We start from the raw sequence: 24,981 nt of genomic DNA on the forward strand, positions 1-24,981 counted from the left end.
TAATACTAATCCATTATAGTAGTAAAAACATTTGGCCACCCCAGCTATGTGCAAACAAGTGAGACATCATTTTAGACTAAGGATCTCAGGTGTATCTGGAAAAGTTTGGGAAAATTAGATAGATAAAGTTACTTTAGGTACTGATTTTTCTACTCTAGGAACTAACCTGCCAATTGTAGGCACTTTTTTCCATAAGAAATACTTGTTCAACAAGTTGAAACTGACAGTACGCAAAATGTTTTACTGCCATGTGTCAAGTAGTTTGATGCATTTTATGCCTGAATAAATGCAAAATGAAATTTTAGCTGAAGGTGATGGTATAGCAAATGCCTTTTTAAAAAGCAGGGAATAAGGTAAATGTCTCCCATGGAGAAACCCATAGTGACAATGTATCTGATTCATGGTTTAATTGCCAGAATAAAATCAAATGTACATAAGTACAGTCGTGCTAATGAATAAGAAACAGAATTGGCTTTTCCTCTGTCTATTGAACTGTCTATTTTTTTTGAGAGAAGCAAACAGCACTGTGGATCCAAATATTACTCCAAGGAGTTATAAACTCTATAACTTGCAGATTGACATTGAATGCTCTTTTGCAATGACACTCATTCTTCAGCAACATAATTCTTCCAAAAAGACATGTGTTGAAATGGTTTGCTAGAATTTTCTAATGAATTTCGTTAAATTGGGACATACTATAAAATAAATCTGATGTCTTATCCATGTTTTAACAATCGGCTTGAATAATCATTGATTTCCTTTTTACCAAAATAACCTATTTTGCTATCCTCCCCTTTCCTTAGAAAGACGTTGATTACTGTATTTTATTTGTATTAACAGTTAATACAAATATAACACATTATGTGAAATAGCTTTATTTTGCATAAGAAGGTTACTTGTCTAGAATTAATTAGCATAACTTTTGGCTTAAAATCCTGGCCCACATTTAACGTTTCAGTTTGTCCATATGCTCTAGTTGTGAGAAAAATGCACAATCTTGAAATTTTAGCAACAAATCATAAGTTATTTTTGTAAAATTCTATAAATTAGAGAAATTTTTTAGGTTTATTGTTGCTTTAGAAGGGCAAATGTAAGTTACCTTTTGGATGTATCATTCACTTACTGTATAAGGTAAATTCCACAAGTATTGATTCAATGTATTCTATGGAGGGTCCCTCAAATCTGATTATTGATATTCTTCTCCAAAGATACTTTCATGGGTTATGCAGGTTTGGGAGACTGACAGAGAAAAATGGAAGAGTATTGCCCTGTTTGTACACTCATATACCCACATTTAAGCTGGGATGTGGGAAATAAACAATAGTGAAGAGTTTACTTGGCTCTGAGACTATGACAGTGCTACCAATATCATAGATGGGGAAGCAAAAAGTAATGCATAAGTTGAGGATGTGTCTTTTTACTCTTCAGGAACTTTATGTGTGTATGTATACTATGGTCAGGCACAATACTAGACACCAAGGGATAATACTAGACACCAAGAGATAATAATAATCTAGTCCTCAAGATTCTTATAGTATTTATACTATAAGAAGGTAGTGTGACATGACAAAAGAGAAATAAAACATAAATATGCATGAAAACGAAGATGATGGTAAATTGTATAAACATTTAACAATCTAATATTCTGAATGACTGGAATTTGGGGAGCTGCCAAGTGGGGGCCAGAGTAAATACATAAGATACACACATATACTATTATTCTTGGATACTATGTCATGAAACTAATACTTTGAGGTTGCAGTTAAGTTACATGAATGAAGGTTGAATGCATGGGGCCTGAGAAATTTCTAAAACCACTGAGCATGACGAAAGAGAAAGGCCCTGAGCAGACAACTACAATGGTGAGAAGGAATGATCCTAGAAAAATCAGGGAAGAATATTCCCAATTCTCTAAGAAATATTTTTAAATGCACAGATTCTGATATTACTATTACCTTATTTAGGTAAACCAATTTTTTAAGTGAGCCATAAAAACCGTCTAGAATGGGCAAACAAAAAATACTTGTCATGTCAGTAAGATTGATTTCATCTCATTTTAGTACTAGAATGTGAAATTAAGAGATTTTCTTTACTGCAAAACTCTCTGGAGCCAAAACAGGAAGAGAAGAAAACAAGGAAAATGAAAGCATATATATGCTTCTTACAGATTCAGGGTTACAAACTGGAGAGCAATAGAGAAGGCCATCAAGAGCACAAATTATATCCCTTGCATTTTGATGTCCAGTACGGTAAGCAAAAGACACAATAGCCAAAGAAGATTACTTTCTGTTCCTTTGGCCAAGAGAGGTTTACAAACATTCAGACTGTAGAGAGAACATCCTCAGTTAAGTCACTGATTTTTTTTCTTCCTCACGTATATTATATTTATTCTTACACCAGTAGTTTAATGTCAACAGCTATGGTTTTTCTTTTTTCTTTTTCTTTTTTTTTTTGTATTAACAGATTGAAAACAAAAATCTACCAAGTTACTGACATCACTCTTTGCGTTAGTGTCAGCCAGAGCAAAACAATGCACTGTACACTTTCAAATGTAGTGTTTCATAGTAGTACAGAGTAAAAAATTAATAATCAGAGATTTAACATATTAGAATATTTGTCAGTCGAGACTTGCAAAAAAGCAGACATTTAAAATGTGGTGCTGATTTTTTAAAATGCATTTTAAAATTAGCTTGCTTATTGCAGTATACTAAACATTCAGAAAATTTGAACAAATTAGTATACTGCTTGATGAATATCACAGAATGAACACAGCTGAGACTCACTATTCAGATCGTGAAGTAGGACATGACTAGTACCACAAAAGCCCTGTGATGCCTTCTGCAGTCACTAGGCTAAGCCTCATCCCAAAGTATTGACAACTAACTAGACTTCCAAATGTATATATTGATTTGCATCTACTTTAGTATTTCAATATCTTATTTGAGGAGTTTCACTTATAATGTTTCTAGCCCATCGTCGGGAACTAGGAAAATATTAAAGGCTAATATACCTCCTTGTGTTGCACTCATGTATCAAATGAAAAAATAAAAGAAACATTTTATCTAAATAGTAATGAATTCAGACTAATTTTAAAGCACACTAGGTATAATACATGTTCAACATTTAATTCATGGGATGACAGAAAATATTTCTTAGGCTAAGCGCCATCCTAAATACACACCTTTTTCTCTACTTGGCCTAAGGTATTAGTATTCATTTTTCAGGTGCTTATAACATGCACTGTGTTCAAGAACTAGTGCTCCAAAAAGCAAGTAGGTACTTTGGTAATAGTCAAATGTCCCCTTCCTTAGAATGATTTCAGCTTGTGTGTTCTTGTGAAGTAAATTTACTTACATTTACTTAAACAAATTAAATAGTTAAAGGAACTGGCAAGCCTGCATTTCATCATGATTGACAGGTTGAAAAAGAACCGTAGCTATGAGGTCGAATATCTACCATTTTAAGTGGAATCTGGCCTTGACTATCTCCTCTAAACCTTGCCTCTCTATTTCCTTCATTTTGTTTGCTTTTGTTTAGTTTGCTTTTCTTTTCTAGTATTCAGTGTAGATGCTTAAGGTTACTGATTTGAGAATATGTCTATTTTTTACTATAGGAGTTTAGAGTTAACACATTTCTGAGTACTTACTTTGTGGCACCTCATAAACTTTATGTTTTGTGTGTGTTCTTTTTCCATTTATCTTAAATAATTTTATAATTTTCTTACTAGTCCTTCTTTAACCAATTTATATTGTGTTTATTGTTTGTTTAATTTCCAATGGTTTGTGAATTGCCCAGATTTTCTGTGGTTACTAATTTATATTTTCTTGAAAAATGTTAAGTGTATACTTATACTTTTGCATGAATGCTATATAGAAATGTATTTGCTCTAGTTGCTTGTTATTGCTCTTAAAATCTATTTCCTTGCTTATTATCTGTCTAATTATTGAATATATTATTGAAAGAAAAATGTTGAAGCCTCTATTATTAGAGAGGAATTGCCTATTGTTCCTTCTATTACATCAGTTTTTTGTTTTATGAATTGAGAATCTTTGCTGTTAGGTGCATACAGGTTTATAATTGTTAGATCTTCTTGATGGATTATTACTTTTATCATTATGAAATGTACTACTTTGTTTCCTGTAAAAAAAATTTACCTTAAAGTTTATTTGTCTGACATTAGTGTAGCTACCCTAATGCACCTTTGGTTACTGTCTATGTGGTATACTTATTTACATATTTTTACTTTATATCAATTTGTTTCTTCGAATTTAAAGTGTCTGTAAAGGAATATAGTTATACTACCATGTTTTTAGACTTATTCTACCAACTCCATTTTTAGCTGGAAAATTTAATCCAGTTTCCTTTAAATTAATTAGTGATAAAGAAGCAATAACTGCTACCATTTTGCTGTTTGTTTGCTGTATATCTTATTTAGTTTTGTTGTCAATCCCTCCTTATTACCTTCTCCTGTGTAAAATCAGTATTTCTAAAATATTATTTAATTATTCTGTCTTTCTTTAAAATCATTTTGAAATTTTCTCTTACTAGACTTTCTAGGAATTATAATTAACATCTTAGTTATTAGCAATCTTATTTGGATTAATACCAACTCAAATTCAATAGTGTACAATTCTACTGTGTAGATCCATTCATTCTCCCTGCCTCTTTTACTATTACTGTCACACAAATAACATATGTATATATTAAATAAAGATGTAGGAATTCTAATGGCATTTTCTTCACAAAAATAGAAAAAATCCCAACATTCATGTGAAAACACAAAAGACCCTGAACAACCAATGTAATCTTGAACAAACAAACAAAATAGCTAAAGACATCATGCCTTCTGATATCAAAATGTATTAGAAAACTAAAGTCATGTGACCATCAATACAGACAAACAATTACTTATACAGTTGTCTTTTAAATCTGATATGATAAAATACAGTTACAACAACAAATGCATTCATGCTGGAGAGTGACACCGGCAAGATGGTGGAATATCAGCTTTCAGCTCTCATCCCCACACATAAACAACTATTTTGATAATCAGCAATGAATAAGAATACTTTTATGGGAATCTTCTGGTCTAGTTGAGGTAACAGCTAGTTGTGGAACAAAAAATTTAGAAATGGGCTCACTGAAGAGGGTAAGCACAGTTTCACTTCACCTGCATTGCCCTGCCCCACCCATGCAGCTGACACAGCCAAGAAAGGAACTCAGCCCCTAATTTCTCTCATGAAGGAAAGTGGCAGAGAAGTAAGCATCTGCCTTTCCCAGCCTTGAGGGATGTTGTCAGGAGGCACACTTCTGTCTCACCCCATCCAGAACATCGAGGGTATTACAAAGTGGAATCATCTGAGGACAGCTAGAAGTAGGGAGAATAAAATGGAGCACACAAAAACCAGTCTGTGATTCCAGATACCTAGCCATGGGTCCTGCTAACCTGCTTGCAGACTTTGCCAATATGCCAACCCATGAAACCTGAAGGATGATGAGCCTGAGGATTCCCTCAACAGCTGACACATTCTTCCAGCACCTCACAGGCTCTCTCTATGAACATTAAGCCCATGTCTTGATGCACAGCTCACATGAGTTCCATCTGAAAGCACCCATGTCTCACCAGCAGGTGTGAATCTTAACAGGTGGCTCTACTCTCCCGGTGTGGGACAAAATGCATAATGTTGAGCACTTCAAAGCAATTCTGTAGTGAAAATAATGGGAGGCTCTCGGCACCAGGGCTGGCTTTACAAGATCAAGAGAAGATACACAATTCTAAAACTTGTTCCCCTAAGAGGAAACAAGAGGAGTAGATCAAGCATAACCATAGTAAAGGACTGTGAAATCACCAGAATCTCAAGCTGGACTTGTAGCAAAGCTTGTTTTACTTGAAAAAGACCTTCATGGCCAGGCATGGTGGCTCATACCTGTAATCTCAGCACTTTTGGAGACTGAGGCAGGAGGATTGCTGGAGCTTATGAGTTTGAGACCAGCCAGAGCAATACGGTGAAATTCTGTCTCTACAAAGAATACAAAAACATAGTAGCTGGGTGTGCCGGTGCTGCTGGGAAGGCTGAGGTGGGAGGATCACTTTAGCCTGGGAGGTGGAGGCTGCAGTGAGCCATGATTGTGTCACTGTACTCCATCCTGGGTGACAGGAGGAGACCTGTCTCAAAAAAAGAAAAAAAAGAGGAAAGAAAGAGAAGACCTTCACCATAATCACAGTTAGAAAAGAAACTGGAGAAGGTGACTGCTTCTTCAGATATAAATATGTCAATACAAGTCTTCAATAAACATAAAGAGTCAAGAGACTATGACACCACTAAATGAAGAACATAAAGTTCCAGTGGGTGACACCAAAGAAATGGTATTCTGTAAATTGCTTGATAAAAATTTAAAATATTCATCTTAAAGAAGCTCAGTGAGCTAAAAGAGAAAACAGATTGTCAATTAAATTAAACCAGGAAAACAACACAAGGACAAATGAGAAGTTAAGAGATAACAACTGCAGAAGAGAACCAAACATAAATTCTGGAGCTAAGGAATACAGAGTTTAAGCTGAAAGAATTAACCGAGTGCTTCAAAAAGCAGTCTCAATTACACAGAGAAAGGAATCTGTGAATTCAAATATAATTCATTTGAAATTACATATTTAGAGATACACAAAGAAAAAATAATATAAATGTATGAAGATATCCCCCAATACTTATTGGATACCATCCTCCAAAACAATATATGAATTATGAAAGTTCAAAAAAATATATAATGAGAAAGAGGATGAGCTTATTTAAAAAAATAAGTGAAATTATTCAAATCTGGAGAGGAAAATAAATATTTAGACCCATAAAGGCCAAAGAAGTCTAAACAATTTGAGCATGGAGAGGTCTTCGCCAAGACACAATATATTCAATTTGTCAAAGTTATAGACAAAGCAAGAGAAAAGTGCTTGTCACACATAAAGGAACTATCATAAGGCTCCAGATGGATATCTCTGCAGAAAAACTTGTGGGCCACAAGAGACTGGAATTCAAGATGATATATTCAGAGTGAGCTATTCAAAGTGCTGAAAGAAAACACAGACAAATATTAAAAATCAAAAGAAATCTGCTGAGAATACTTAACCTAGAAAAGCTGTCCTCTAGAAGTGCAGGAGAGATAAAGTCTTTCCCAGAAAAGCAAAGGCAGACAAACTTCATCACCACTAGACCTGCCTTAGAGAAAATGCTAACGGAAGTCCTTCAGGCTGAAATTAAAGGCTACTGATTAGTAACATAAAAACATATGAAAGTATAAAACTCACTGATAAAGTTAAACACATTATCAAATTAAGAAAACTCTAATGCTTCAATGTTGGTGCTGACTCATTTAATCTCTAGTATAATCATTAATTTAATGCAATCCGTATCAAAATTTCAATGACATTTTTGGCCTAAATAGAAAAATAAATACTAAAATTCTTCTGGAACTACAAAATACCCTGTATAGCCAAGGTAATCTGGAGCAAAGAGAACAAGGCTGGAGACATCATGCTTTCTAATATCAAATTATTTTAGAAAGTTATAGTAATGAAAACAGTATGGTAATGGCATAAAACAGATAAATAGACCAATAAAATACCATATAGATCCCAGAAATAAACCCACATATGTAAAGTCAAGTATATTTCAACAAGAGTGCCCAGAATACACAATAGAAAAAGGAAGATCTCTTTAATAACTGGCATTGGGAGAACTGAATATCCAAATGAAAAATAATAAAATTGGACACTTACCTTACATAGTGCACAAAAATCAACACAAAGTGGATTAAAGATCTAAATGCAAGATCTAAAGTTGTAAAGCTCCTAGAAGAAAACATTGAGAAAAAGTTTCCTTGTCCTTGGTCTTGGCAATACCGTTTTTTAAAACCAAAAGCACAGGCAACAAAAGCAAAAACTAACAAATGGGATTACATTAAACTAAAAAGCTTGGCCGGGCGCGGTGGCTCAAGCCTGTAATCCCAGCACTTTGGGAGGCCGAGACGGGCGGATCACGAGGTCAGGAGATCGAGACCATCCTGGCTAACACGGTGAAACCCCGTCTCTACTAAAATATACAAAAAAATTAGCCGGCGAGATGGCGGGCGCCTGTAGTCCCAGCTACTCGGGAGGCTGAGGCGAGAGAATGGCGTAAACCCGGGAGGCGGAGCTTGCAGTGAGCTGAGATCCGGCCACTGCACTCCAGCCTGGGCGACAGAGCGAGACTCCGTCTCAAAAAAAAAAAAAAAAAAAAAACAAAAAACTAAAAAGCTTGTGTACAATAAAGGAAACAACCAACAAATTAAAAGGCAACCTATGGAATAGCAGGAAATATTTTCAAATTATATATCTGATAAGGGGTAACAACCACAATATACAAGAAACTCATACAACTGAATATCAAACAGACAAATCCAAATTATTCAAATAAAAATGGGCAAAGGACCTGAACAGACATTTTCCCAAAGAAGATACACTAATGTCCAACAGGTATATGAAAAGCTGCTCAACATCACTAATCATCAGGGAAATACAAGTCAAAGCCACAATGAATATCACCTCACACTTGTTAGGATGGCTATTATTTAAAAAATAATAAATTTAACAAGTGTTAGAAAGGATGTTGAGGGAAGGAAACGATTATACACTGATAGTGTAAATGTAAATTGATAGAGCCATTATGGAAAACTGTTTAAGGTCCCTCAAAAAATTCAAAATGGAGCTTTCATGTGATGTAAGACTATGACTTCTGGGTGTATATCCAAGTAAATTGAAATCAATATATTGAAGAGACTTTGGAACTCCCTTATTTATTTAAACATTTTTTGCACTAGCCAGATATGTAAACAACCTAAGTCATACAATCCTAAATAAAAAAGATTTCCTTTTAAGACTAAATAATATTTCATATATATTATAATTTATATAATGGAATTAGTATATATATAATGGAATATATATAATTATAATATATAGAAATAGTATTTGATATCAAATATATTATATATAATATACTAATGTAAATTACATATAATCCCATTATATATAATTATAATATAGGTTATAATATATAATTCAATTATATGTATAATTCCAGTTATAATTACAATTATATATGTAATTCCATTATATATATATACACACACATATATATATATCATGGAATATTATTTAGCCTTTAATAAAAAGGAAATTCTGCCATTGTGACAACATGGATGAACCTGGAAGTCATTGTTAAGTGAAATGCTCCAGAGATAGAAAGACAAATACTATATGATATTACTCATATGTGGCAAGTAAAATAGTGAAACTCAGAGATGCAGAGAATAGAAGAGTGGTTGCCAGGAATGAGGGAAAAATTAAGGAGTGACAGTTAAAAGACACATAGATTCTCTTATGCAAGGTAAATACCTTCTAGATATCTATTATAAAGTATAATGTTTATAGTTAACAATATTTCATTGTATACTTGAAATTTGCTAAGAGGGTATGTCTTATATAAACTGTGCCTACCAAAATAAAGACATACTCATAAAACCCCACTGATAATAATAAAGGAGGTGGGAAGAAATTTTGAGAGGAGATAGGCACACCCTCTTTAGGTGTGGTGGTGGTTTCACAGATGTATCCTTATCCCCAAACTCATCCAGAAGTATGTACTAAATATGTTTAGCTATTTAAATATCAATCACACTTCAGTAAGGTGGTTTTTAAAATACATTCATATTTTCTGTCATATCTCCTGGTGTCATTATTTCACTTAAGCCTGAAAGTTTCTCTTTAATATTTCTTATAGGGCAAGTGTACTAGCAACAATCTCAGTTTGTTGTTGATCTCTTTGAATTCATCTGACTTGAAGTTTATATTAAGTGTCATGAACGTACAGATTAATGTTTTCTTTCAAGTTCAGAAAGCTTTTTCCATTATTTCTACAAATATTAATTTTTTCCCATTCTCTATCTCTTCTCCTTCTAAAACTCCTATTATGCATATTTTTTTTGTCTGATGATGTCTTAGCTGAGATCTTTGGTCTTAAGCTCTGTTCCATTTTTCTTTCTTTTATTTTTCTTTCTGTGTTCATTTTTCCTTTTTTTTTTTCCTGTTCTTCTGTTAAGTGGATAATCAACATATTTTTAGTTTACTAATTCTTTCGTCTGCCAGATCACATCTGCTATAGACCCCTACTAGCAATTATTTTATTTCAGTTATTGTAATTTTGAACTCCACAATTTTTACTTGTTTTCAAATTTTATCTGTTTGTTGATATTGACTTTCTTTCTAATATTTTACATTTTATATTTAGACATGGTTATATTTAGTTCTTTAAACATATTTCAAATAACTGTTTTGAATACTTTTTATTAGCAATATTAATAAAATTTAAAATATTAACAACAATATTTTTACTTTGAATCTAGTGTTTGGGCCTCCTGAGATGCAGTTTCTGTTGACTGCATTGTTTCTCTCTGTGAGTAGGACTGACTTTCTTGTTTATTTGCATATCTAATGACTTTTTCTTAAAAATTAGCTATTTAAAAATATGTAATGTGGCAACTTTGAAAATCATATTTTCCTCCCTTCCAAGCTTTTGGTTTGTTGTTATTTTATATTCCTGTTGGTATTGTTGTTTGCTTATTTAGTGAATTTCATGAATTAATTCTATGATGCCTGTATCCTTTATTGTTTATATCCACTAAAGTTTCTGCTAAGTTAGCTTAGTAGTCAGCTAATAGTTGGACAGTAATGTCCTCAAAGGCCTTTGATCAAAAAGTCTTCCTGCATTTGCAAAAGGTTCTAGGTGTGTCTTGAGGCTTACTTTCAAGGCTCAGTCGGAAAATATAAAATTCTGTCTTATTCTTTACTTTCTACTTTCTCAAAGTAAACCAGAGCTGAGAGCCTTGGATATTCTCAGGTCTTTCTGTTTCATGCTAACACTCCTTGGTGTGCACACAACCCCATACCTGCATTTGAAACTTCATCCAAAGTCTGCTATGAACATTTCATTCCCAAGCTTTTTCTTTTAAGTATTTTGGTCAGCCTCTTTTTCTATCGCTGTTATCACTACCTCAGAAAGAGGTGGTGTAGAACCATTACCTCTTTGTATTCAACAGACTCCCCCCCCAGGGTAATGACTGTTTACCTTGACTGAGGACTAAGGTCAAATAACAACAAGAAATCCTCCCTGTAAGTGGGAATTCCTAGCAAGCATCCAGAATGATCAAATAATGACAATTCTCTGGGAGTGGAGCATTTGGGAAGCTTCAGTCCTGTTTTATCCCTGCCAATGTCGCTATGCTGCTGGGTGTTTATTGTGATCATGGGCCTACAGGTTTCCAAGGCTACAATGGAGGTGATAGAGTGGGATGGAAATAAGACAGAATACTACAAAGCTCATTACCCCCACCAAGATTTAGTTGTTTTTTGTTTGTTTGTTTAATAAACACTCCTTGGATTGTCGCAAAAAAAAATAGTTAAAGAGTTCTAAAGAATTGATTTTGATCATTTTAATCTATGTTGTCTTTCCTTTGTGAAGTAACAGGTATTTGGAGATACTTACTCCTTCATTCTCACTGACATGATTCTAATCTAGTATTTCTCTTTGGACTATGTATGGACAACTTTATAAAAAAGCAAACTGAGTTGCTAGATTTTTCTTAAAAAGTTTAATTATCACAAAATATATTCATACTAGGATAAATTTTAAAATAATTGATCATAGAGAAGTCAGTGAAACAGTTTTATTTGGAAAAATGAGAAAACTTAGTAAAGAATAACAAGATAAAAAAGACAGTTTTGGGCCGGGCGCGGTGGCTCAAGCCTGTAATCCCAGCACTTTGGGAGGCCGAGACGGGTGGATCACGAGGTCAGGAGATCGAGACCATCCTGGCTAACACCGCGAAACCCCATCTCTACTAAAAAAAAAAAAATACAAAAAACTAGCCGGGCGAGGTGGCGGGCGCCTGTAGTCTCAGCTACTTGGGAGGCTGAGGCAGGAGAATGGCATAAACCCGGGAGGCAGAGCTTGCAGTGAGCTGAGATCCGGCCACTGCACTCCAGCCTGGGCGATAGAGTGAGACTCCGTCTCAAAAAAAAAAAAATAAAATAAAATAAAATAAAAAATAAAAAAAAGACAGTTTTAAGAGGATAACTGTATTTATATGATTGTCACTCTAAAATAGAATTATTTCTATTCAATTCATTGAATATAATTAATTGAATTATATATGTATATATAATTGAATATAATTAATTGAATAGTCACATAGTCAAAAGTCAATAGTCACACAGTCAAAAGACAAAGCCCAAAATTAAATAACTTCATTCACAACAGCCCAGGAAAAAAAATATTTGATGGAATTCTTACATGTTGAGAAGAGGCCTTTTTCACACTCTCATTCACTCTCCATATTTCAGGGAGAAAATTAATATTATTAAAATTAAATACATACATATATATGCATACCTACAGTTACATATACACACCTAGGCTATATGGTATAGTCTATCATTAGGCTATAAATGTGTGCAGCATGTTACTTTACTAAATACTATAGGTAATTTTAACACAATTGTAAGTATTTGTATATCTGAACATATATAAATATAAAAAAGGTACAATAAAAACACAACATAAAAGATAAAAAGTGGTATACTTGCGTAGGGCACTTATGAATGAGGCTTGAAGGACTAGACATGGCTCTGGGTGAGTCAGTGAGTGAGTGGTGAGTGAATATGAAGGTTGAGGACATTCCTGTACTCTACTGTAGACCTCATAATCACTGCACACTTAGGCTACATCACATTCATTTTAAAAATATTTTCTTTCTTCAATAAGTTAACCTATATTATTGCAAATTTTGTACTTTATAATTTCTTATTTTTTAAAGTTTTAAACTATTTTTATAATAACCTTTACACATAAAATACAAACACATTGGACAGCTGCACAAAATATTTTTTCTTTATGTTGTTATTCTGTAAGTTTTCTAATATTTTTAATTTTTAAATTTTATTTGTTAGATTGTAAACTCTTGTTAAAAACTAAAAGAGTAACACAAACATTAGCCTAAGCCTACACAGGGATAGGGTCCTCAGTATAACCGGCTCATCTCCACATCTTTCCAACAGGAAGGTTATCAGTGATAGAAACACACATGGAGCTCTTATTTCCTATGATAATAGTGCCTCCTTCTCAAATACATCCTGAAGGACATGCCTGAGGCTGTTTTCATTGTTAACGTTTATTTTTATAAGTAGAAGGCGGTCATTCTAAAATAAAAATAAAAATCATACTGTAGGCCAGGTGCAGTGGCTCATGCCTGTAATGCCAGCATTTTGGGAGGCCGAGGCAGGTGGATCACGAGGTCAGGAGATCGAAACCATCCTGGCTAACATGGTGAAACCCAGCCTCTACTAAAAATACAAAAAATTAGCCAGGCATGGTGGCGGGCGCCTGCAGTCCCAGCTACTCAGGAGGCTGAGGAAGGAGAATGGTGTGAACCTGGGAAGCAGAGCTTGCAGTAGGCCCGATCACACCACTGCACTCCAGCCTGGGAGACAGAGCAAGACTCGGTCTCAAAAAACAAATCATACTATAGTAAATACATAAACCAGTTACAAAGTCATTTATTATCATGATCAAGTATTATGTACTATACATAATTTTAAGTGTTAGACTTTTATATGACTGGCAACTGGCAGCACGGTTACTGTGCTTACATGAGCATCACCACAAACACAAGAGTAATGCATTGATTGTGCTATGCCATTACGACCACTCTGACGTCACTAAATGATAAGAATTTCTCAGCTCTGTTACAATCTTATGGGACCACCATTACATATAAAGTCCTTTGTTGACCAAAATATTCTTATGTGGGACATGACTATATAAACTTGATTCTCTTGATAACTTTTGTCGTGACTTTAGGAAAGTTGTTTCCTTTATCTCTTCATGGTCTTTTCTTGTCAATGTGTAGAATGGGAATAGTAATAGCTATACTGCCTTTCAAAAAATAAGAAAATAGTATATGTTTTAAAAAGATATTTGTTACAGGAAATTGTTTACCTAGCTAATGAATGAAACAAGAAGTTAGTGAAGAGATATGAGACAACTCAGAATTTAGCAAACAAAGAGCCACTAACACTCCAAAGATGTCGAGGGAAAAAGAGGAAGGGTTTTCCTAGAGCTCAGAAGTAGATCTGTTTGTGAATGTCACAGAAGAGTTGGCTAGAGGAAATTCAGGCCTTATTTATACTTAATATCGTCACAGAAAAATCTTTTTAAATAAAATATGGACCTCACTGAACCTAAACTGACCTGTTGTTTGATAGCTCCTTAGGAGAATAAAGTTTTCCAAACTTTGTGCCTGACCCATCACATCAGTGTATTTGCTTCTGGGTATGGATGAGTGTTACTCTTTGAGGAGCAAGGTTCATTCAGATCTTAGAAATGAACTCAGTTGTCAAGTCATAGGTATTGTTGGATGAAAAACACAAAAGAGAGACAGAGGGAGAGAGAGAAACTGAGACTTTATTGTTTACTCCACCGTCTAGAAGCACTTGTGTCATAATGATAACTGTAGATGTGAACTTGAATTGTGCCTTTGCCACTGGGTTGACCTGTACCATGAGTGAAATGAAGAACTTCTTTCAGCACCAAGTCTCTTACCTTTCAAATGTAGAGGCAATTATGCTTATTATATCTTGCCTGAGTGACAGGTTCTACTGTCTGTAAGGTTTCTTTTTTAAATGAAATTACATAGGATCATGCGTTTTAAGGCAAGAACATAGCATTGTTAATAAAGGATACAAACTGCAACTAGTGAAAGCTTAAAAAGACCCTTTATTCTGGTATGCCCACATTTGTAGTCCTTGACTTGTCTATCTCCTGAACCCCAATTGTTATTAAGTTGTATGCAATTCTGAACTTGGCATCCTTCAAGACTCTGAGCTGCTGTACTCTGATATTTAAAATCTACTCTGAATACCTTGGGAATTGTTTGGAACAATCTCAAGCAAACTAGCAAACTGTAAGTAGTATATAAAGGCTTTATCAAGATTTAAGGTTTTGTAAATAAAGTGGGTGTACAAGGAAGTATAGAACTTAATATTCAGAGTAGCAATAGATAGATAACAAATTATCTCAAAATCTATTGGCTAAAATGAACAAAAACTATTCTATCTCACAGATACTGTGTTAGAATAATTCAAGATAGACTTTGATCGGTGGTTCTGACTTTGCATCTTACATGTGATTACGTCAGATGGCGGCTGGAGCTAGAAGAGCAGGTGGGAGAGAGCAGGGCATCCTTTTCTCTTAATGTAGTCTTAGAACCATTGTGGGTTTTCTTTTTTAATGTGGAATAATTTGAACTTCCTTGCAACATCATGAGCTCAGGTCAGACAGCTTACATAACAGTTATGATCACTGAAGACAGAGAGCACCTGAGAGAAAAATGAAAGCTGGATTGTGATTCTGACCTACTGTACAATTGCTTGTATTGCAGGCTCTTGATTGAAACAGCCTCAGAGACCACATGGTTTCAAGGGGAAGGAGGTGAGAAGGATTCCATCTCTCACTAAGAGAAGTGCCAACATATTTGACTACTTCTTTTAAAATCACTACAAAAAGATTCGATTCTCTCCACTTTCATAAATCAATCCCTTTTGCCTTATCAGAAAAATTAACTTTAAAATGAGTTAATCAATCCAAAGTAAGTAACACAGAGACTAGTATATAATAAAATCTATAAAAAATCACAGCTACTAGTAACACTAACTTAATTAATAAATATAGATATTTTCTTTTCACTAAAAAATCAAGGGCTTTTCAAGTGAAAAGGTATAAATACTTTTCTGATTAATATTATGTAATTATCTTTACCCACCTACTGGTGAATAGTGAGGGTTATTCCTAAGTTTTTTCAGGTGTCCATTAAGTTTTCTCATTTTTCTTTTAGTCTTTGCTTAATGGACCAATAATTGACTGATTGAGAAAGAAATCAAGACACATTAGTACCTTAAATCCAATGTTTGAAATAAGAAGATGCCTAAAGGGATCTGAGAGATGAGAGAAAGAAAGAAAGAGAGAGAGAGAAAGCGAGCATGCAAATGGGTTTAAAGAAAGTCTGGCTTTTCTTTAATGTACTATGTCTGGCTTTAAGTCTTTCAATCATCTTTAGACAGTAATTAGTAGAGCAGATTCAAGTCTCTTCAAATGCCATTGGAGCTCAAGTCCATGGAAAAAAATGCAAATTGACAGCAATAGAAATGTTCAACACTGTTAAAGCTCTACACTATAAATATTTCAATGAGGTCAAACAAGAGAGCAAAGACAGAATCCACAGACACGCCTGCTATGAAGCAACACGAAACACAATGCAAAATAAAATGAAAAACCAATGGAGAGGTTGGAGACAAAATACTTGCAGACTGATTTTTTCTGTAGCCTTGTTATTATCCTTATACCACTATTAGATTTAGAGCTCCATAAAGACAGGTATCTTTTATAATAAAGATAAATAATTACATATATTAAAATTATGTATACATAAAAATAATATATATAATATACAAATAAATTATATGTGGAAATAATTTATTCATAAATTATAATGTATATTTTATCACATTTTAAATCAATTTAGCCATATTATAAATATAATAAATATATAAACATTTTATTTATAATAGTAATAGATATTATTATCTAAATAAATTTATTTAATGAATAGTAAATACTGAATAGTAATTATAGATGAATAGAGATATCCTGACTTAATTAAATAAAATTTACATATCATATAATTCCATCATTTAAGGGATACAATTCAGTGGGGGATTTTTTTAGTACATTTTCACAGTTGAGCAGACATTACTACATCCAATTTTAGAATATTTTTATTACTCTTAAAAAAAAACCTGTACACTTGGGCAGTCCCATTGCATAATTCCCTATATTTCCAGCCATCAGGAACCATTATTATACTTTCCATCTCCATAGACTGGTGTGGACAGTTTACACAAAAGGTATTATACAATATGTGGTCTTTTGTGCTTCACTTCTTTCACTTAGCACAGTGTTTTCAAGGCACATCCATTTTGTAGCATATACTAGTATCTCAATTCTTTTGTTGCTGACTAATATTCCATCATTGGGATATGTCACATTTTATTCATCCATTCATCAATAGATTACCATTTAAATTATTTCTACTTTTTGGTTATTATAAATGATGTTGTTATAAATATTTATGTATAAGTTTTAATGTTGACGTATGTTTTTAATTCTTTAGCATAAATAGGAGTGGAACTGTTGTGTCATATGGTAACTCCTTAGTTTTTGTGTTTTTAAATCTAATAGGTTTCTCCAGTAGACAACCTGAGCAGAATTTTATTTTTTTTATCAAGGCTGACAATTTTTGTTTATTGAACAATTTATTCCATTAGCATTTAAGGCAATTATTGACATAGTTTATGTACTTATTATGCTTTTATTTACCATTTCTGTTTCTCTTCATCTATTCTTATATTTACAACCTGATGCCACATGCTTATAATTACACATCTTTGCTTCCACCCATCTTCTTTGTGCTGTTATTGTAAAATATATTTCTATGTAATGTATACCCCATATAATATTTTACAATTATTGTTTCCAACAAGAGATATTTAAATCAGTTAAGAAAAGAAAGGAGGGTAAATATCATGTGCATTACCTTTTCCAATTAAATAATTACCTTTACCAGTACGCTGGTGTTGTTTGGTTCATTTCCTAGTGTGAATTTAAATCACCGTCTTTTTTATTTGCTTTCATGCTGAAAAGCTTTCATATTTTTTATAAGATAAGTCTGCTAGCAACACATTGCCTCAGTTTTTATTTACAATGAATTGCCCTTATTTCGTCTTGATTTCAAAATACGGTTTTGCTGGGTGTTGGCTGACGTTTTCCTTTTCTTTTAGCATTTTGAGTATGTCACATAACTGTTTTACCCTTTATTTTGTCTGATGAGAAGTTGTTTCTTAATTTTATTGGAGTGCTTTTGTACATATGAATTGGTTTTCTTTTTCTAATTTCAAGATATTCTTCTTAGTTTTTGTTTTTTATTATTTCTGCTATGATGTTTTTAGATGTAAATTTCTGTGTGTTTATCTTACTTAGAGTTCAATGGGGTTTTCAGATTTTCAAGTTTTTCCTAAAATTTGAAAAATTTTCAGACATTGTATCTTTGAGTATTTTTCTGCTCTTTTCTTTCTCTTCTGGTACTCTCATTGTACATATATTGGCACACTTAACGGTGTCCTAAATTTCTCTAAAGCTCTGATTATTCTTCTTCAGTTTTTCCCCTTCATTGTCTTTTAGATTCCATAATCTGAATCAGTATGTCTCCACATTTCTGATATTTATTCTTTCAATTCAGATACACTTTCAAGATCCTAGTATACTTTTTTATAGAAACTAACATAATTTTACATTACAGTACAGAAATGATGGTCTGCTATTTGTTGGATAGAACCTCCATTATATGACTGTGGCATAGGTGTAAGAACAGAGCCCCTGATCTCTTGGGTTCACTCATCTGAAGCTTACTCTCTGCAACATGAAACTGAGGGGTGGGAATAGGAAACTCTGGTGACCTATTCCTCCTGGTGAGATGCTATAGTGCCTACTTGAGAGCTAAGAAGGAGGGAGCCTCATTTTTTTGCCCACATAACCTGGAGTTCCTATGTTACTGTGGGGTAAAGATGAGTGAAGCAGTGAGTCATGGGTCACATTCCAATAACTCTCACTCTTCTCATTGGAATTTAGTAGGTTCTCCTGAATGAATGTTTCTTCATTTGCTGCAAGCCCCCAAGAGAAATTTCATACACGTTATATGTATATTTTTAATAACTGTCAATAGTTATAGTTTTGCAGAGGACAAGACTCACGAAGATTATCCTACAACCATTCTAGAAGTTGTCTCAAAATAGTTATACTTTTGTGTTGTTCCTCACTTATGTATAGGTACACAAAACCTGGCACTTATCAGATGTTCACAGAATGCTTTTTGTAAAATAAAAGGGAAAAAAAGAAAAGAAAAAATCGTAAGTGAACAAGGCTGAGGAATTCTACTGTATTGACTAGCATTAAATGCTAGTGAAGTTGACTGCCCCCACATAAATGTGCTCAACACTATAGAAATATAACTCAGGTTCTTTTATTTTTAATTTTGAAAACAGCATGTAAAGAACATGCTTGGTTTCAGTTCTAAACAGCATCTGTAGATCAGAACCTAAGTGTGCCAACAAAGTGGATTGGATCACGATGAAAACGAGATACCTCTGCCCTCCGCACCTTTTTCAACCAATAAGAATGTTTCAATATAGATTACTCTATGCCTTCTAGAGAAACTTGGTTCCTTGTCAATTCAAACTGGAAAAAAAATGCACAGAGGAGAATGAATACCTTCTCTGTTAACATGCTGAAGAACACTTTACAATGAATCTTTACACAGTATTTCAATAAAAACAAAAATTTATTTTTATTTCTTTGATAAAAATGAGTCTTCTGCCCTGTTAGGTGTCTGGATATTTCATGTGTAATACTCACAAAAAATGAGAATTCCAGGCTGGGCGCAGAGGCTCACGCCTGCAATCCCAGCACTTTTGGGAGGCAGAGGCGGGCAGATCACCTGAGGTCAGGAGTTCAAGACCAGCCTGGCCAACATGGTGAAACCCTGTCTCTACTAAAAATACAAAATTAGTCGGGTATGGTGGTGCACACCTGTAATCCCAAGTACTCGGGAGGCTGAGGCAGGAGAATCACTTCAACCTGGGAAGAGAAAGTTATAGCGAGCCAAGATCGTGCCATTGCACTCCAGCCTGCCCAAAAAAGCGAAACTCCGTCTCAATAAATAAATAAATAAACAAACAAACAAACAAACAAACAAATAAAGATAATTCAGACTCTCATATAAGCTAATAAGTGAAGAATTCTAATAAGTGAAGCTAGTAAGTGAAGAAGTCGAAGTCAGGAATATCTGGAATCAATGCATTTATTTTTCTTTTCCATAGTTACTGCATATCCTTTCAGTCATGGGAATAAAGTAAATCCATAGCATTTAAAATACACATTTAGTTCTTATCCTATGCTTCTGTTGCCAATCCATAAAAATGGGCTCTTTCAACCACGAGACTAAAACATCCTGGAACTAACTAAGAATTATTTAGTAAACTCTTAGCTTTTGGCATTTCTTTTTGTTTTAGTACGTATTTTTCACTTTTAGTTTATCTGAAATCTGGCATTTGGATAGCCAAAGAAAAGCATGATTTTCTTCCTTTTACATTGAAAAACAAACAATTCAAATGCATTTCTATTGTTGGTTCTGCTACAATAATGAAACAAAAGTGTTTTAAAAATAAAACAGTATAGCAGGAAATGGGCTTTATACCAGATGTGCCTCACAAATTTCAGCTTTCCCATTCTTTAGTCAGAGGCCTTGGATAATTACTTTGTTGCAACATCATAATAATATCTTTATCACATTTTACAATAATTTAGCTTGGGATGTTTGTCTTTTCTGACACTTTATATGGGGAAACTTCTCTTCCTGAAAAAATTCTACATTGAAAGGGGGAAGTGGGACAGTATCACATGAAGTATCTTTTTATACTAGAATTCTTTCTTGGTCACACCTGTAATTGTCATTTACATCAATCAGTTTATCGGGGACTGTGAAATTCTAGAATGTGGCAGTAATGCTTATCAAATAATCATCTCTCAAATAATAATCGATTGTCTGTGACCAGTTGAGTTTCTTACTGTTAGTACAAAATAATCATGAGAGTTTCAAAGAAACCATAATCAAATCAATATCTCCAACATATGAACTTGTGATCACTGTTTTTAAAAACATTTTTATTGATTAGTAAATGAGGGAGAATTGTTTTCTCAAGACATGTTATAATATAACACTCTTCCCCCAACTTTTCTTTAGTACATTGAAATTCTTTTCTAAATTCAAATAATGGTCATTTAATAGAATACTAAGACTATACCCTGACAGTCATCACAATTTGTATTTCTGAAGTCACAAAATCAGACCTGTACACTCTATAAATAACAAATACAATCTATATTGAATATATATGTAAAATCACATAGTTTCTGTTGTTTATACTTTGTAAATCACATCTATATTCCGTGTTACTCAATTATCTTGGTGCAAACAGAGCATGTCCAAAGGAAGGATATCAGGATGTGAGGAGATTTGGAAGTAAGCCCTGCAGGCAGTCACTGAAAGTACTTTTTCGTTTTGATTTTCCTTAAAAAAAGAAAACCCTTAATGAAGATCGTGATTTTCTTAAACCATCAGCAGTGTTTCATGGGAAAGAATAACACGCTATCTTTGTGACTCTAAAACAGAGTAAATGCCCTATGTATTCAGGAAAAGATACTGACACAATGGAAAGCAAACACTTAAACAGAAATGGAAAAAGATGTCTCAGTGGTTTGGGATACCACTTAAATGCATGGGAATCTATGTATTCATAGACATTCAAGTGCCAGATTTCAGATAAACCTATCAGAACCTTTTAATCCTGAGGCCCTAGAATTAGCTAATTTATGCTTTGTCTTTCTGTTGTTGTTGTTTAATGTGATTTTCAGTGCATTGTTTTCTCTAGGCATCAATTTTGAGACCTAAGTATGTCCTCCAAATTTAGACTTAGATGAATCCATTTCAACTTTTTATTGTCGTCCTTTCTTCCTCTAAAAATTTCATTTTTCTCTCTAGACTCTTTCCGATTCCCCATAACATTTACCTTAAAGGATTCTCTTAAATAGGGTTCTCTTTCTTGTCTTTTTTTTTTTCTATCAGGAGCATTAAAACTTGTAAAACAGCACTGTTTTGCTCCCTGAAGCCTGGATTCAAAGTTTCTTAACATAACCTATCTACCTATTTTCAATGAAGTTTACATTCTCTGTTATCAGACTATCTAAATTCTATGATTTGCCCTTTCCCACAGAAGAACCATTGAAAGACCCCCTGGGGATTCTGAACTAGTGGAGACCACTGAACCCAAGCACTGTGCTGTTGCGACAGTTGATCTGATAACCAAGAAGCCTCCTAAGTCTAATGTTCTGGGGGCCTCTACTGTGTGGATACAGTGGGCAAAGAGATGATTTGTATCCCAGGCAGGAAGGAGCAGGATGGCACAAGATTTCATCAGGCTACTTAGAAGGACGGGCAATTTAAACCTCAGGAATGGCTTATTTCTGGAATATTTCCTTTAGTATTTTCAGACCATGGTTGACCACAGGTAACTAAAACTACAAGCAAAACCATAGATAAGGGCAGGCTACTGTACTTCAGACATCACAGATATGTTTAAATAGACAAAGAAGAAAGGATATCAAGCTTTATTTCATGTTCAGAATATCCACAGCCCTCTAATAAACACTTTATGACAATCATGTTATTTAATTTGTATAACAACCATAACAATAGACATTCTCTTTTTAGCAGAAGGTAATACCAGTGTTTGGCAGATTAAATAATTTTCCCACGTCACAGGTGTACTTTGACTCCTAATTGCATTCACGCTCCACAAGCAAACCATATGATGTCAGCTCTGGTGGCCTGCAAGCTTGGTGTTGTAACGAGCTGTGCACTCATTCACTCACAGGTCTGGAAGTTGATTCTGGCTCTCCTTTTATGTCTCTTTAGAACTTAACTGGACCTGTCAACTGGGGCAGTAACATGTCCTCTCCTGTGATCTGAGATTCCTTACAAAATGGTAGCCTATTTCCAAAGGCAAGAAGAAGAGAGGAAAGAGAGAATAAAAGAAAAAGGAAGGAGGTGGGGTGGGGGTAGGGGGGCGAGGGAGAGAGGGAGAGAGAGAGAGAGAGAACGCCATAAGAAACATATACTGTTTTTTTGTTGTTGTTTTGTTATGTTTTGTTTCTTGAGATAGAGTCTTGCTTTGTTGCCCAGGCTGCAGTGCAGTGGTGTGATCCTGCCTCACTGCAAGCTCCGCCTCCCGGGTTCACGCCATTCTCCTGCCTCTGCTTCCCAAGTAGCTGGGACTACAGGGGCCCGCCACCACGCCTGGCTAATTTTTTGTATTTTCATTAGAGATGGGCTTTCACCGTGTTAACCAGGATGGTCTCCATCTCCTGACCCCGTGATCCGCCCGCCTCGGCCTCCCAAAGGTATACTGTTTTAATAACCTAGCTATGAATCCTATACAAAGTCGTTTCTGTTACAATATATTGATTAAGGCAGTAACAAAAGAGAGGAGAAATAAATCTCCATTCTGTGATTAAGGCAGATAACGAAAGAGAGGAGAAATCAATCTCCATTCTGGCCGGATACCACAAGGGCATGTGGTAATGAAATATCATTCTGCATATTTTAGAAAATATATTCTTCTACATTACCTAACCAAGTGTACTTATGGTACAAAGCAGACTTTTTCTACTATTCTGAATAGTTTAATTGTTTTCCTTTTTCACTTGTTGATATGGACCTTAGAGTGTGAGCATGGATCGAAAGCGTTCCAGAGAGCAAACTGAGTCTCATTGGATCTCATTAAGCCCAATTGTTAGGTCTTTGACAGTTGCCTTAACAATTCTCACTGACCTTGGATTCAACCAGCAAAGTGCCACATTGATTTTCCAACTCTGGCTTTTAATATAACTGGATTTGCACCGAGTGCCCAAGAAAAACTAAAAATGCCGTTCACTCCTCTATAACACAATGTGATTGCGTCGCAGTAAAATATTTGATGTTTAATAACAACTGCAGCTACATTTCTGCCATTGTGTGTTGCAGTACATACATGGAATGTGTTGTAATTCAGCATATCAACAACATGTTTCTCTCTAAAGGGGTGAAATTATTATTTTATTGTTCCCTATTTTCTTTCTCCTTATTTTCTGTAACACCAATCCTGAAAATACTATGGTCCTATAATGCGTTTTGTTTTAACTGTAGGTGTTTTCAAAATAATCAATGTGTGATAATTAGAAGTATATGAAGTATCAGAACTGAAGTGATTAAGGAAAAATAAACAAGCAAACAAAGCCAAGGCTCACATTATGAAGTTTACGAAGCTATGGTTAATATTATTAAATAAAGCTACTCTTGGTTTGCAATCAATATAGCACATTTATAAACTAACATTTGGTCCTCAAAATGTTTGCTGTGTTTGAATTCCTTCAAACATCCTATTTTTCTTCACTTTATATATTCTAACACTGACCATCTTTCTTACTTTATCTCACAAGAGCTGCTAAAGGAGTCTAGACTTTTTGAAAATGTGTGTTCTTGAGAATTTTCTTTCTCGAAACACAGAATAGATGAATAGATATGCTTTGCTCTATTTCTTCTGCTAAGTACTAAAAACCTAGGGCATTATATATAAAACACACATCAAAACATTGTGAAGGAGAGAAGAGAAGTGTGCTAGGGAACCCTGGGCCTAAGGAATGATACAGTTGTGAATTCCTTGGGTTTCCTTTTCACCTTATTTATCCCAGACCCAGAGCTAAAGAAGCCATCATCCCAGAAATGCCAATGGCTACAGACAAAAATCCGCAATTCAAGTCTGTTATCTTTAGCTGAAAGGCCAGAAAAGAGAACTTCTAGCAAGAAAGAAACATTTTAGAAAACAATCTAGTCAAACACCACAACAAAACTGTGGCCCCACTCTCATTAACACTAGCACAGTTGGAGTGATAAATCTAGACTTCCACCTCGTTTACCAGGCTGGAATGATGTTTCCCAACAGCTGCACCAGAGTAGCATCAGAGAAGTGAGCCAGAACTTTCATCTCTATCACATGGTAGCTTTCATCCTCACTTCCCACATTGCATTAGAAGACACGTATGGGCAGCCCAGACTTCCAGCCCTGCACCCTCATTCCAGCAGTAACAAGGCACCCCTCACCTCCCAGTTGGGGTGGTCTCAGAGGAAGCC

Source organism: Trachypithecus francoisi, unplaced genomic scaffold (genome assembly GCF_009764315.1).
Source record: "Trachypithecus francoisi isolate TF-2019V2 unplaced genomic scaffold, Tfra_2.0 Lachesis_group10, whole genome shotgun sequence".
Lineage (NCBI taxonomy): Eukaryota > Metazoa > Chordata > Mammalia > Primates > Cercopithecidae > Trachypithecus > Trachypithecus francoisi.